This window comes from Rhinolophus sinicus, linkage group LG05 (assembly GCF_036562045.2).
Source record: "Rhinolophus sinicus isolate RSC01 linkage group LG05, ASM3656204v1, whole genome shotgun sequence".
Classification (NCBI taxonomy): Eukaryota; Metazoa; Chordata; class Mammalia; order Chiroptera; family Rhinolophidae; genus Rhinolophus; species Rhinolophus sinicus.
In genome coordinates, this window is record NC_133755.1 from 85,292,171 (window position 1) to 85,305,661 (window position 13,491).

Genomic DNA, 13,491 nt, shown 5'->3' on the forward strand with positions numbered 1-13,491 from the left:
CACAGTATATGCTTCCATTTATTTGTATCTTCAATTTCTTACCTCAGTGTCTTGTAGCTGAGTACAGGTTTTTTACCTCCTTGGCTAAATTTATTCCTAAGGTGGTTGTTTTTTTTCTTTTGATGCAATTGTAAATGGGATTGTTTTCTTAATTTCTAACAGTTCATGATTGGTGCATAAAAATGCAACGAATTTCTGAATATTGTATAATGTTACTTAATTCACTGTGGTGTTCACCAGGTTAATGTAGATTCTAGTTTGGTACCAGTGCTGAGTCTAGAGCAAGTCAGCAAAGGTCTCAGAGCTCACTGAGGCCAGCCATTGCCTGCCTGGAGCCCATAGACCTCAGAGAGTTGTCTAAGAGAGTACAATGTAGTCAGGACTGGCTTTTCTATAAGAAAATGCTTCTGGTGTTGCACCAGTTGGGTGGGGTGGGGTGTCTCAGGGAGTCACCAGGGTGGAGTGAGCCGAGTTTTTTGCCAAATGGGGGAGAGCTCAACACAAGAAAGATGGCACCTGCCTGTCGGCTGCACAGGAGTAAGATTCTACGCAGGGAAAATGGCATCCTTGCCTTGAAGCCACACAATTCAGTGTTTCCCTATATGTCTTTGATGCCTCCACTGGAGCCCAGGATGAGTGCCTGTGAGTGAGTGAGTGAGTGAGTGAGTGAGTCTATGCACGACCCCTTTAAGAGGACACCTGGTTTCCCTGCAACCTTTCATTTCACCCTGACGGTCGGAATCCCCACTGTTTTCCATAGCCAGCTGTTGTAGGGGACTCCCTCTTCCCAGCACTGGTGTTCCAGGTTTGGGAGCCCACTGTGGGACTGGGACTCCTCACTTCTCTGGTGGGACCTCTGTGACCAAGATATCCCTACGGATTCTCAACCACCACGTGCAGGTGTGGGGCCGGCCCATTCCATATCTGTACCCCTCCTATCAGTCTTGATGTGACTTCTTTATATCCTTAGTCATAAAACATCTAGCTAGACTTCAGATGGTTCTCCAGGTTGATTGTTCTGTAATCTAGCTGTAGTTTTAAAGTGATCATAGGAGGCTAGCACAGTGTTTATCTGCTCTGCCATCTTGGATCTCTACAGTTGACTTTCAATATTTATTAGTTTCAGGTGTACAGCATAGTGGTTAGACATTTGTAGTTTTTGCAGTGATTGCCCTGATTAGTCTAGTAACCACCTGGCACTATACCTAGTTGTTGCAACATTGACTTATTCTCTATGTTGTTGTTAACATCCCTGTGACTGTTTTGTAACTACCAATTTTTATTTCTTAATCCCTTCACCTTTTTCACTCATCCCCCAACCCCCTTCTCCTCTGGCAACCATGAGTTTGTTCTCAGTATCTATGAGTCTGTTTATTTTGTTTGTTCATTTATTTTGTTCTTTAGTTTTTAGTTAGGAAAATTCTAAGTCAGGCTTCAGTGGTTGGGGGGACTATCCAGCATTGCTAAGATGTACAATGTTGAGAATTGTGACCTTTTGAAGGTTTGAGGAAATAAGATCTCAAGAATGACTCCAAGGCCCTCAGAAGTGCTCCACTCAGATGATGGTGTGTGAATGATGTGCTATTGAGTCAACTCCAGTTCCTGGTGACACTATGAATGAATGAATGATGTCCACCATGTCCTGTCCTGTCCTCAACAGTCCTGCTCAGCCCTCATAGACACATGTATATGGCTTATTTTATGGACTCAGTCTATCTCATATTTGGTCCTCTTTTCCTGCTGCATTTTATTTTTCCCAACATTATTGTATTTTCCAAAGAAACCTGCCTTTTCATGATGTGCCCAAAGTAGAACAGCTTCAGTTTTGTCATTTTTGCTTCCAACAATATTTCAGGCTTAATTTGCAAATATTTTTTTTTTCCTATCAGAGTTCTTTATGCTCCAACTTTCACATCTGCACATAGTAATTGGGAACACAAGGGTGTGGATGAACTTAACCTTTGCCTCTAATGACACATCTTTGCCCTGGGTAATCTTTCCTCATTCTTCCATTGCTGCCCTTCTCAGTCTCAGCCTTCTCTTGATTTCTTGGCTGCCGTCTCCATTTGAATTCAGGACTGAGCCAAGGTAAGCAAAATCTGTAATAATTTCAATGTCCTTATTGTTGATGTTAAAGTTGTATACTCCTTCTATAGTCATGAGTTTTGTCTTCTCGATGTTCAAAAAAAGTCCTGCTTTGGCACTTCTTTCACTTCCATCAAAAATCATTTCAAATCATTGCTACTTGCTTGCCAGTAAGATGGTGTCATCTGCATATCTTAAGTTATTGATATTTCTTCAACCAGTTTCACTCCTCCTACCTCTGAGTCTAGCTCAGTATTTCCTATAATATGTTCTGCATATAGATTAATCAAAAGGGAGCTAGAATGCACCTTGTCTGGCACGTTTGCCTATAGGAAACCATTCCATGTCTCCATATTCTGTCCTGACAGTGGCTTCCTTCCCCAATATGGGCTACACATCAGGGCAATCAAGTACAGAGGCCTGCCCATTTCTTTCAGAGCAACCCCTGGTTTTCGTGATCCAGGCAGTCAAAGTCTTTACTGTCATCTAGAAAACATAGACTAATCTTCTAAAATTCTTCAGAGCACTCCAGTCCGTACCTGGCAAATGTTTGCAATTCTATCGCAAGTGCCTCTTCCTTGATTGAATCCAGATTGAACATCAGGCATTTCTTGCTCCATATAAGGTAGAAGCTCTTGTCACATCACCTTAAGCACCAGTTTACTTGCATGGGAAATATGAGCTAATGGTCCCATAATTACTGCACGCCTTGTATCTTCTTTCTTGAAAAGTAGAATGTATACTGAACATTTTCAGTCTGTAAGCAACTGTTTTATTTTTCATATTTGTTGACATATTCTTGTTAGGATTGACAGATTCAGTCTCTGGCTGATGATGGTGCCTCTTGCTAAAATAAGGGTCAAGGTGAGAGAAGTGTCGTTCTGTTGGAGCTTGAGATTCCTACAGCTCATTCAGGTGGAAATGGACATTAGCAGTTAGAGAGTCTGGACAGAAGCCTAGGTAGAGAAGGGGACCTGCACCTTGTACCCAAGGGGATTAGTGATTGAGCTTACCTAATATCTTTGTTTCAGACCCTGCTTTGTGGGGAACCCAAGCTGAGGCTCATGTGCAGGTAGTTTATTGGGAATATAGCAGGAGCTAGAGATAGTAGGAAATGAGAGACAATACAGAGATGCGTTATTGAGTTGGTCACCACTACAGGGGACTGATCATGCTAGCCCATGGGAACTTCAGGAAAGGTCTCAGAACTGACCACCAGGAACATACAAAGCATCTGTCCAGGAGACTTCATTGCCCCTGTTGATCAAGTATAACTCCATGGCTTTCTGGGGTTCGTGTACATAAGCACTGAGTAGATCCCTACAAGCATCTATGCGGTAGTTTCAGAAGCTCCAGGACAGAATGCCAGGTGGTATGAGATGACGTTGGGTTACTCTTGGGTGAAATTGGTCCCTGTAGCAATAGCTTAAAGGAAAAAGGAATTTCAAAAGGGGATTTGAAAAATGATATCAAATCCAGCAAAAATCAAACAGGGTAGATTGTGACCAATAAATCTGATGGGAAGTCATTAGCTCAAGTCTGCTTACTGGAATGAAAGAAAGAAAAGCAAGATCTCAATATACTAAGCAGTAAAGGGACTAAGCAGTGATGTGGGTAGACCAGTGACCCTGGCATGTCCGTATACTTCTATCATATGTATACACTACTATATTAATGCATTCTCCAAAAATTAATGTCATAAAATACATTTTCATAATACAAAACATCTTTACTGAAAACGAAAACATTAATTTATAAATAAAAGTGCTCTATTTTCTAAAGTATGTTTTTAACACTCTGTGATACTTAGTAGATCTTGAAAGTTTAGTTTGTTTTGATTCTTGGTTTTAAGGGTTGTCATAGCTGACAAAGATATTTTACAAAGATTGGTAGCTCCAAGTGAAAGAACTACACTGTTTGCCGTTATTAAATTGTGGAATTCACTATTTAGTTTCAGCTACCAATTATGCAAACCTCTTTGTTTTTGAGACTCTTTTGGAAACTCCCATCTTCTCTAATGTCAATCACTTGTAAACTAACTGGCAGGTGTTGTATTTTTACATTTTTAACCAATTAGCCCAAACCTGCTGAAATTGTTTGAAAACAGAATCTTCAAATCTGTTTAAAACGTCCAGATTTTAGTATGCAGACACAAGGGATGTTACACACTTTTATCCAGAACAAAATATCAACTTTGGAAACATATCAAAATGTGCTTTTACAATATTCTGTCCATAGCATAAATTTCTTCAAAAGCAGTTTATCCCTTTATCGTTGCTATGACTTCACTTTTATCTCTCCAAGAGAGCATCCTTCTCTCAGGGTCAGCAAATGTGGAACATTTGAAGTTTTGAAGACAAATGCGTAACTCATCTTTACTTTCTTCTCTTTTGAGGTAGGGAGTGATATATATTTTTTTCCTACCACAGACTTTTGGTTTTTATTGCAAAGTATCATAAAGAAATGAGTATGGCTTAAAGGTCTTGTTTTCATGAAATCAGTCCCATCAATGACCTCTTTTAGCACTATGTACACTGTTTTCAACTTCCTCCTGGCAACGCCCTGTTTGTCAATGATGAGATAGCTCACTATATGTGCGATGCATCTATCTATAAACTTCCTCTGGTAACAACAGTGGTTACACTCATGTTTTCCATGAAGGGGTCATTTAATGTTAAAATGTGGCTCACAAAAGTAATTTTAGGTGTACATCATTTTTGAAATAGAATCTGGCAGATACCATAGTCTGAGACACGTTCAAAACATTTATACTTTCATCCAACTGTATAGCAACCTCCCACACTATGTAATTTGTTCTAAACCTTGTTTTTTCAAATCCTCAGTATTTTTCACACATCTGCTGATAATATTTGGTGATAAAGAAATGCATTGGTTTCTTCTATTTTTCCAGTGGATTCGGGACATTTCTATTATGGTAGGAAGAGCCAAGTGTTTCCCCAGAGGTAAATGACTTTTTATCTTTCACTCCTAATAATTTATTGCTAAATTGAGAGAAATCTTGTAGAGTATTGGAATAAGAATTGCGTAACTCTACAGAGCAGTGACATTGTACAGTGTCTGTGTGTTCTGCATGCTTAGTGTGAATTACCAGGATTAGCAAGACTTCAAAAATAACATTAACACGTCAAGTCACTGTATATACTCAATAAATGGGATTTTCTGCTATTAATGACAAACATTATCCTAATTGTCTTGATCATTTCAATTTAAAAATCTTCTGGCAGATTTCTTGAAGTGATTATGTCGTATCTCATAACATGGCTTTTGAAGAATCGTACTAGGAGTACAAATTATCAGCTTTTCAACTGATTCTCAGGTGCTAGATTAGTTTCTTTGATCTGTAGTTTCACTGCAGCAGTCTAAATCACACACTGCCTATGTTATGAGGATTTTTTAGTTAAAACTAAGTAATATCCATCAACCCACTTGGGCAACACATTGTGGAGTGAAGATAGAGCCGCGCCTGAGGGAGCCTTGGTCAGCATCTCCAGGTTGGAGACCTTCTTCTCTGCTCATGTGTCACGTATCCCAGGTGCCCCCTGACCATCCAAAGCACAGACAAGCAGGGGTCAACCTATGTATCCAGTGACCTTATCAGAATTTACCAACATTAACGTGAGTTTCTGTATACCCCAATACATTTTATTGAAGCATATTGTGGGTACATCTAACTCAATTTGAAATCCGCTGATGTAATGAAAAAATACTTGAAAGATCTGATCTGTGAGGAAATCAGTGATAATTAGGGGACAAGAAATTGATAGAAGGGTTTTGTTTTGTTTTGTTTTGTTTTGTTTTGTTTTAATTAGACGGGTGAGACTGAAATATTGGGTTAAGGGGAAGGAACCACTGGAAGAAATGCTGGGGATGAAGGAGAAAGAGATGATTGTCTTCTCTGTGTCACAGAGAAAGAAGGGAAAACCTGGGACTTAGGAAACATGGAGAAGGATTACATTTCTACTTTCGAAGAAGCCATGTCCTGATAAGTAGAGTTGAGGGGAGAGGGGAAGATCCACAGTAACTTTGGGAATGAGGATGGAGAGCGGAAGGAGTTCACACTTGAGCTATTTTCTTAGCAGATGGAAGCAAGGACATGTGCTGAAAGAACAGGGGCAATAGAAGGTTTGTGGAGAAGAAAAAAATTTGCAATAGCTGCTGTCATATGTAAGGAGAAAGTTAACGAAGGAGACAAAATGGTTTCTAATGAGAAAACATCCACCTTGTGCTCCCCTAAGAACTAACTGGCTTATGAAAACAAAAGCTTCCGTTGGAGTAGCCGAGGGATCCTACAGCCACAAGAGAAGGGCAGAGTAAGGCTCTGAGCTCTGTACAGGCAAACTAGTGCCCTAAATGCCCAAAGAATGGATAACGAATGCAAGGCACTTCTTTTCTATCTTCCAAGGAGACGATGCAAACATTTTCTGGATACCCTTGAACATACAGACTTTTAGAGCTGAAGAAAAACTGTCAAGTGTCTACCAATTGGGTTAGATAGGCAATTTAAAATCATCAGACATTTTTCAAATATTGCTTTTAATAGTCACATTATATGACAATTTGTTTTTCATATGTGGCTTTAACATTAGTGTCATCATCATGAGCAACCTGAGTCATCTAAGTTTTCCAGAGTTCATATGCTTAGTCATATAACAGATAATAATATTTGAATCATACACAACTGTAGGAAACGTGATCCCAAGCCATGAGGACCCCTTTACATCATGTAATATCTTAGTCTTCCAATGATCAGATATTTGTTTCCTACAGTGTAACTTAATCTGTTGTTTTTTTAAAGTGGTCTGTAAAAGGCTCCTTTATAGTGACATCTGAAACTTGATTGTGAGAACATAGGGCATACCCCAAGACATAATTAATGAATTGGTGTTATGGTGCATGCATGACCGTGTGTGTGTGCACAGCTGCCCATTGCTAGCCAGTTCTGTCAGGTGACCTCTATCACAGTCCTGAACGAATACTAGAGTCTTTTCTGGTTAATGTGTCTTCCCCACATGGCACTTTGTGTTCAAAATAAAACTGAGAGACTGCACGCAAATGTGAGTCATTGTAAACACAATCATTGCAAATCTCAAAATCATTGTAAAGTTTTATAGTTTGACTCCATCGTTTCTGAGGGATGAGTTTTTGAGAGAAAATTCTGATCTCCCTCATACACCATATGTTCTTCATAACCCACAGTCCTGGCAGCATACTGCATGGCATATGGTTAACTTTTATCATATAGTCACTTGTGTCATAGGGTCAAATGATGGATGTATGAGTGTCCTCTGCCTCTTCCTCTCCCTCCCTCATCTCTGCCATCCCTCAAGCTTTTGGGCATCATTCAGATTTGGGTAATCACTTAGAGGAAAACATGAGAATCAGTGAAGTTGTGTTTGTAATAGAAAGAGTGACTTTACTGCCAGGAGAGGAAAGTTATTGCAGGAGTTAAAAAGGAACAGAAATACTGGAATGAGTGGGAGTGAGTCTGTCTCTAAACTGAACAGAACTCAGGGAGGAGCTGCCTCTTGTGGGAGACAGTTAAGGGCATTAGTAGAGAGAATGTTTAAGATGTCTCACTGAACAAAATGCTTCAGTTTACAGTGAGATTTTACTCAGTTTTAAGAAAGCACAGTATGTATTATGACTGTTAGACTCTGTTCCTTTGAAGAGACTCCAGGGCCCTCCAAGACGTAGGTTATCTTTCGGGCAGCAGTGTGATCACCTGAGAGTGCTACGTGCTTGATAAACATTCTTTCCGTCCTCTACAACTCTGAGGCAGGTGTTCAGATGAGAAATCTGAGGTTCAGCAGTTGACTTGCCCCAAATCCTTGCTATAAGTAGAAGCTTATAAGAGGCACACCCAGGGCTATAAAGAGGAGGAAAGTTTTCTTCACAGTTTAAGTTCTGTCACTGGGCCTGAGAATTAAACAGGCAAAAGACAAAAAAAAAAAAAAAAAAAAAAAAAAAAACAGGAGAAAAGCATATAAACTTTATTTGATAATAATTTTATATGTATATGAGGCCATCATATGTAAGGAATGAAGACCAGAGAAGCAGATAGTTTTGAGACCTTATATACCCTTTTAACAAAGAATGGTAAATTGTAGAGACAAGAAAAAGGGGCTTGGACTAGGGACATTACATTGTAGGAAAGGGATTAGAAAATACATGGAGGAAACTAATGGAAGATAAAGGTTATTTTAGCATGTTTGTTGGTACATATTCATCTCAATATTGATTTCCTATCTCTGGTGATAAGAATGTTCAGGATGGGTACCTTTCTCAGATGATACTGTATTGCCCTGCTTCTAGATAGGAAGAGGCCTTCCTGCATCTGCTTTTTCTCAGGTGACTTCAGCTCAAAATAATCTGTTAACTGGCATGTTTTGGGGTGACAAATTTCCATTCCCTTCAGCTGTCTCAAGCCAGAATTGTCCAATTCTGCTTTTTTATATCTTACGGTTGAGAACCAAATTGGCATAGTAACTATTTCAGGAAAATAATGACAAATAACTCAAAATGTAAATGTGTTGCGAGTGGAGGAAAAAGAAGGGACAGGAATTAAAAATTGCTTACAGCAAGATGGAATCCATATCAGAACTGACCCAGGCAGAAGTCATGGCCAGGCACGAGATCTTAAAGAAGAGGAGTGGCTTTATAGAGGCTGGAACTTGAGTTAAGTAGAAGGGGAAAGAGGCTAGCAAGTATTTGGTGAAGAGTTAATGAACAGAGACTCCAGGGGGTATATTATTTGTTTTCATTTGTCTTAAAATCTTTTCTTCTAACTTCCCTTGTAATTGATCCATTAAGATCGTGTTGCCTAATTTCCACATATTGTGGGTTTTCAAGTTTTTCTTCTCCTCTGCTCTGGTTTCATTTCATTGTGATAAGATACTTTGTATGATTTCAATCCTTTTAAATTTATTAGGACTTGTTTTGCAGCCTAGCTAATGATCTATCATGAAGAATGTTCCATGTGAACTTGAGAAAAAAATGTATGCTCTTTTGTTGGGTGGACTGCTCTGTATATCAGGAACAGTTGGTCTATAGTGTTCAAGTCCTCTATTTTTTTATTTGTCTTCTGTCCTTATTTTATCTGTTATTAAAAGTGGGGTAGTAAAGTTTCCTACTATTGGAGAGCCGTCTATTTCTACCTTCAAATCTGTCAATGTTTACATCGTGTATTTAAGAGTGCTGATGTTTGGTACATATGTCTATAATCATTATATTTTTCTTAGTGAATTGACCCTTTTATCATTATATAATGTCCATTTTTGTTTCTTGTAACAGTTTTTCACTTAGACTATCTTGTCTGACGTTACTATAGCCAACCCTGCTCTTTCATTTCTACTTGTATTGGAATATCTTTTCCCATCTTTTCATGTTCAACCTATGTATGTCCTTAGATTTAAAGTAAGTCTCAGGGTCCACATGTCAAGATTTTGGAAGTTACTATTTCATCCTAACCTAACAAGAAAAAACAAAAAGCTAAACAGACTGAAAAAAATCAACAACTCTTCTTGGATCCCTAAGAAGGAGAAGACATAGGGAAAATTGCTGCCCCCAAGATTGGAGAGACAGGAGAGTATAGGTAGTCATGATTTCCAGAGCCAAGGCTCACAAGCAGAAACTTTCGGGTATCAGTGCTGGATAGAAAAATCTAAACTGTAATTGATGAATTACTGAAGACTTAGTGTGAACAACTCAGAGTTTAAAACTCCAGGGGACATAGTATGGTGAGATTTGCCTTCAGGAGCTCAACTAGGTTCCCACAGTAAATATTAGAGAAAAATTCCCTCAGGCTTTCCACAGGGGGGAAAGGGATGAGGAACCATTTTCAAATATGTCAGAGTACTCTGTTTTTATTAATAAGGCCTGCCCTCGGGGAAAACTATTAACCAAAGCCTAGCCTAGAGTATTATCATAGCCTAACTGACTTAAAAAAGGAAAATACCAAACTTCAGTTCACTCTGGCCAACCAGTCCAACCTAAGGGAGGAAAAACTCTGACAAACATTTGTGAAATTTGGTCCAGGGACTGTCTACAAGGGGCTCAATGAGACTATAGAGCACTTCCTTCCCTCTTTCCCCATACCTCACCACCATATTACTAAAAGCCTATTTACAACAGTTCCTTTTACCTGGCATATCATGTCTCTCTATCAAGAAAAAAATTGTGCTGTGGTGATCATTTCACAATATATACAAATAATGAATCATGTTGTACACCTCAAGCTAGTATAATGTTATGTCACTTATACCTCAATTTAAACAAAGAAAAGAAAAAATTCCAATGCATACCAAAGGCAAGAAAAGCAATTTGAAGAAACAGAGCAAGCATTAGAGCCAGGAATGGCAAAGATGTTGGCAATATCAATCTAGGAATTTAAATAAACCATGATTAATATGCTAAGAATTCTAATGGATAAAGTAGACAGCATACAAGAACAGATGAGCAATGTAAGTAGCCATAGAGATTCTAAGAAAAATCCAAAGAAAAAAGCCTAAGGAAAAAAACAAAAAAATTCTAGAGAGAAAAAACCCGAACACTAAGAGAAATGAAGAATCCCTTTGGACTTTGACTAGACATGGCTGAAGTAATTAGCTGGAGGATATATCTGTAGAATCCTGAAACCAAATAGCAAAAACATAGACTTAAAAAAAGCAGGGTATCTGAGGACTGTGGAACAACTACAAAAAGTATAACATAATGGGAACGTCAGAAAGTGAAGAAAAAAAAAAGAACTATTTAAAACAATGATAAGTTCCCCCAAATTAATGTCAGACATCAAACCACAGATCCAGGAAGCTCAGAACACCAAGCCAAAAAATGAACAAACTACACCTAGGAATATTATTTACAAACTAGAAAAATCAAAGAAAAGCCTAAAAGAAGCCAGGATGGGGTGGAGGTGGGGGGGAACTTACCTATACAGGAACAAAGATAAGAATTATATCTGACTTCTCTTCAGAAACTGTGCAAGCAATAAGAGTGGGATGAAATATTTAGTGTTGAGAGGGAAAACCACCAATCTAGAATTATGTACCCTGCAAAATATCTTTCAAAAGTGAAGTAAAATAAAGTCTCAGAAAAAAACAAAACTTAAGGCAATTTGTGGCCTATATACCTGCCTTGCAAGAAATATTAAAAGTTCTTTAGATCTCAAAGCTCCTCAACTGATTTAATGAACAACCACAGTTTAAAACTGCTAGTCCAGATAGTTGGCTGAGATGGGGAGGAGTCACCATTGCCCTTCTGTCATCCCAGAATTTTGACCAGGAACATATAAGTTCCTCAGATACCTGGATGAATTTCAGTGATCCTGAAGGAGTCTGGAAATAGGTGATGGGACAGACTATGAGACCAACTTCAAAAACTGGAAGCCAGGCCAGTGGAAGTGAGAAATGTGCCCACTTCTACTCCAATGGCAAATGGAATGACATCTGCCAGAGGCCCTCCCACTGGATGTGTGAAGCTAGTCTTGAGAAAGGCTACCTAGGAGAGTTGCTAAACTGCTTCCTGTAGACCATCTGGAGAAATGGGGGAAGGAAAGCCTTTCTAAAGACAAGTAAAAAGACCTCTGTGAGAGAGGAATAAGCCCTTGGAGATAGAAAGCACTGCCATCATTTTGGATCTCTTTATTCTTAATTTTAAAAAGACTATATAGAGTTCCTAAGGTTTCCTTTTCAACTTTATTGATGTATAACTGACATATAAAACTATAAGATTTTTTTAAAGTTCTTTAGAGAAAAAAACGTAGGTCAGAAACTCAGATCTACATAAAAAAGGAAGAGCATCAAAGAAGAATAAGTAAAGGTAAAATAAAGTGAGTCTCTTGTAGACAGCGTATAGTTAGACCCTGTGTTTTTATTTGTTCTGCCAATCTGCCTTTGGTCAAGCAGTTCAATCCATTTACATTTAAATTAATTACTAATAGTGAAGGACTAACGTATTCCATTTTGTTCATTAGTATCTGTATGTCTTATAGTTTGTCCCTCATTTCCTCCCTTACTCTCTGCCTTTGTGTCTAGTTGATTTTTTTTTGTAGTGATTCCCTTCTCATTTCTATTTTTGTACAGTCTATAGATATTTTTTGTAGCTACTATGGGGATTACATAAAACATCCTAAACCATAACAATATATTTTAAACTGATAACTTCAATTGAACACAAAAAACTACTCCTTCACGGTTTCACTTCTTAATTTTGATCTTATATCACAATGATGTCTTTATATATTTACCAAATAATAGATTTAGTTAATTTTCATGATTTTGCCTTTTAAATTTTACACAACAATTAAGAGTTAGGGACCAAAATTACAATAATGCAGGCTTTTATATTTGTCCATATATTTGCCTTTACCAGAGAACTTTATATTTCCATATGGCTTTGAGTTACTGTCTAGCATCCTTTCCTTTCAACTGGAGGGACTCCCTCTAGTATTTCTGTAGGGCAAATCTAGTGGTCATGAACTCCCTCCACTTTTGTTTATCTGAAAATGTATTCCTCATTTCTGAGGACAGATTTGCTAGTTATAGCAGTCTCTGACATTTGTTTTTCTTTCAGCACTTTGAATATATCCTCCAGTTGCCTTCTGGTCTGTAAGGTCTCTGCTGAGAAACTTGCTGATAATCTTATTGGAGATTCTCTTATATGTAATGAGCCAATTTTCTCTTACTGCTTTTAAGATTCTCTTTGTCTTTGACTGTCAGCAGTTTGATTATAACCTCTCAGTGTAAGCCTCTTTGGTTTTAGCCTACCTGGAGTTTGTCGAACTTCTTGTATTTGTACATTTATTTCTTTCATCTAATTCAAGAAGTTTTAGGCCATTATTACTAGAAATAAACTCTGTCACATTCTCTTTCTTTCAGGACTCCCATAATGTATATATTGGTCAATTTGATATTACTCCATAAGTCCCCAGACTCTGTTCACTTTATTGAATTTGAAAAGCAAAAAGAATAATTTCAAATCACTTGTCTCCAAGTTTACCGATTCTTCTGCCTGTTCAATCTGCTGTTGAATCTCTCTAATGAATTTTTCACTTTAGTTATTGTATTTTCATTTCCAGAACTAGTTTGTTTATAATTTCCATATTGATATTCTCATTTTGTTCATATATCATAGTCCTGATTTAGTTTAGTTGTCTGTGTTCGCCTTTAGCTCATTGAGCATAGTTAAGATGGTTATTTTGGAAATTTTTCTCAAGTAAGTCAGAGGACTGTATTTCTTTAGGGTCAGCCTAGAGATTTATTTGGTCCCTTTAAATGGGCCATGTTTTCCTGTTTCTTCATATGCTTTATGATATTTTGTTGAAAATTGGTCATTTGAAAAAACAGTCACCTCTCCCATTCTTTTCAGGCTTCTATGAAGGGAAAGAAC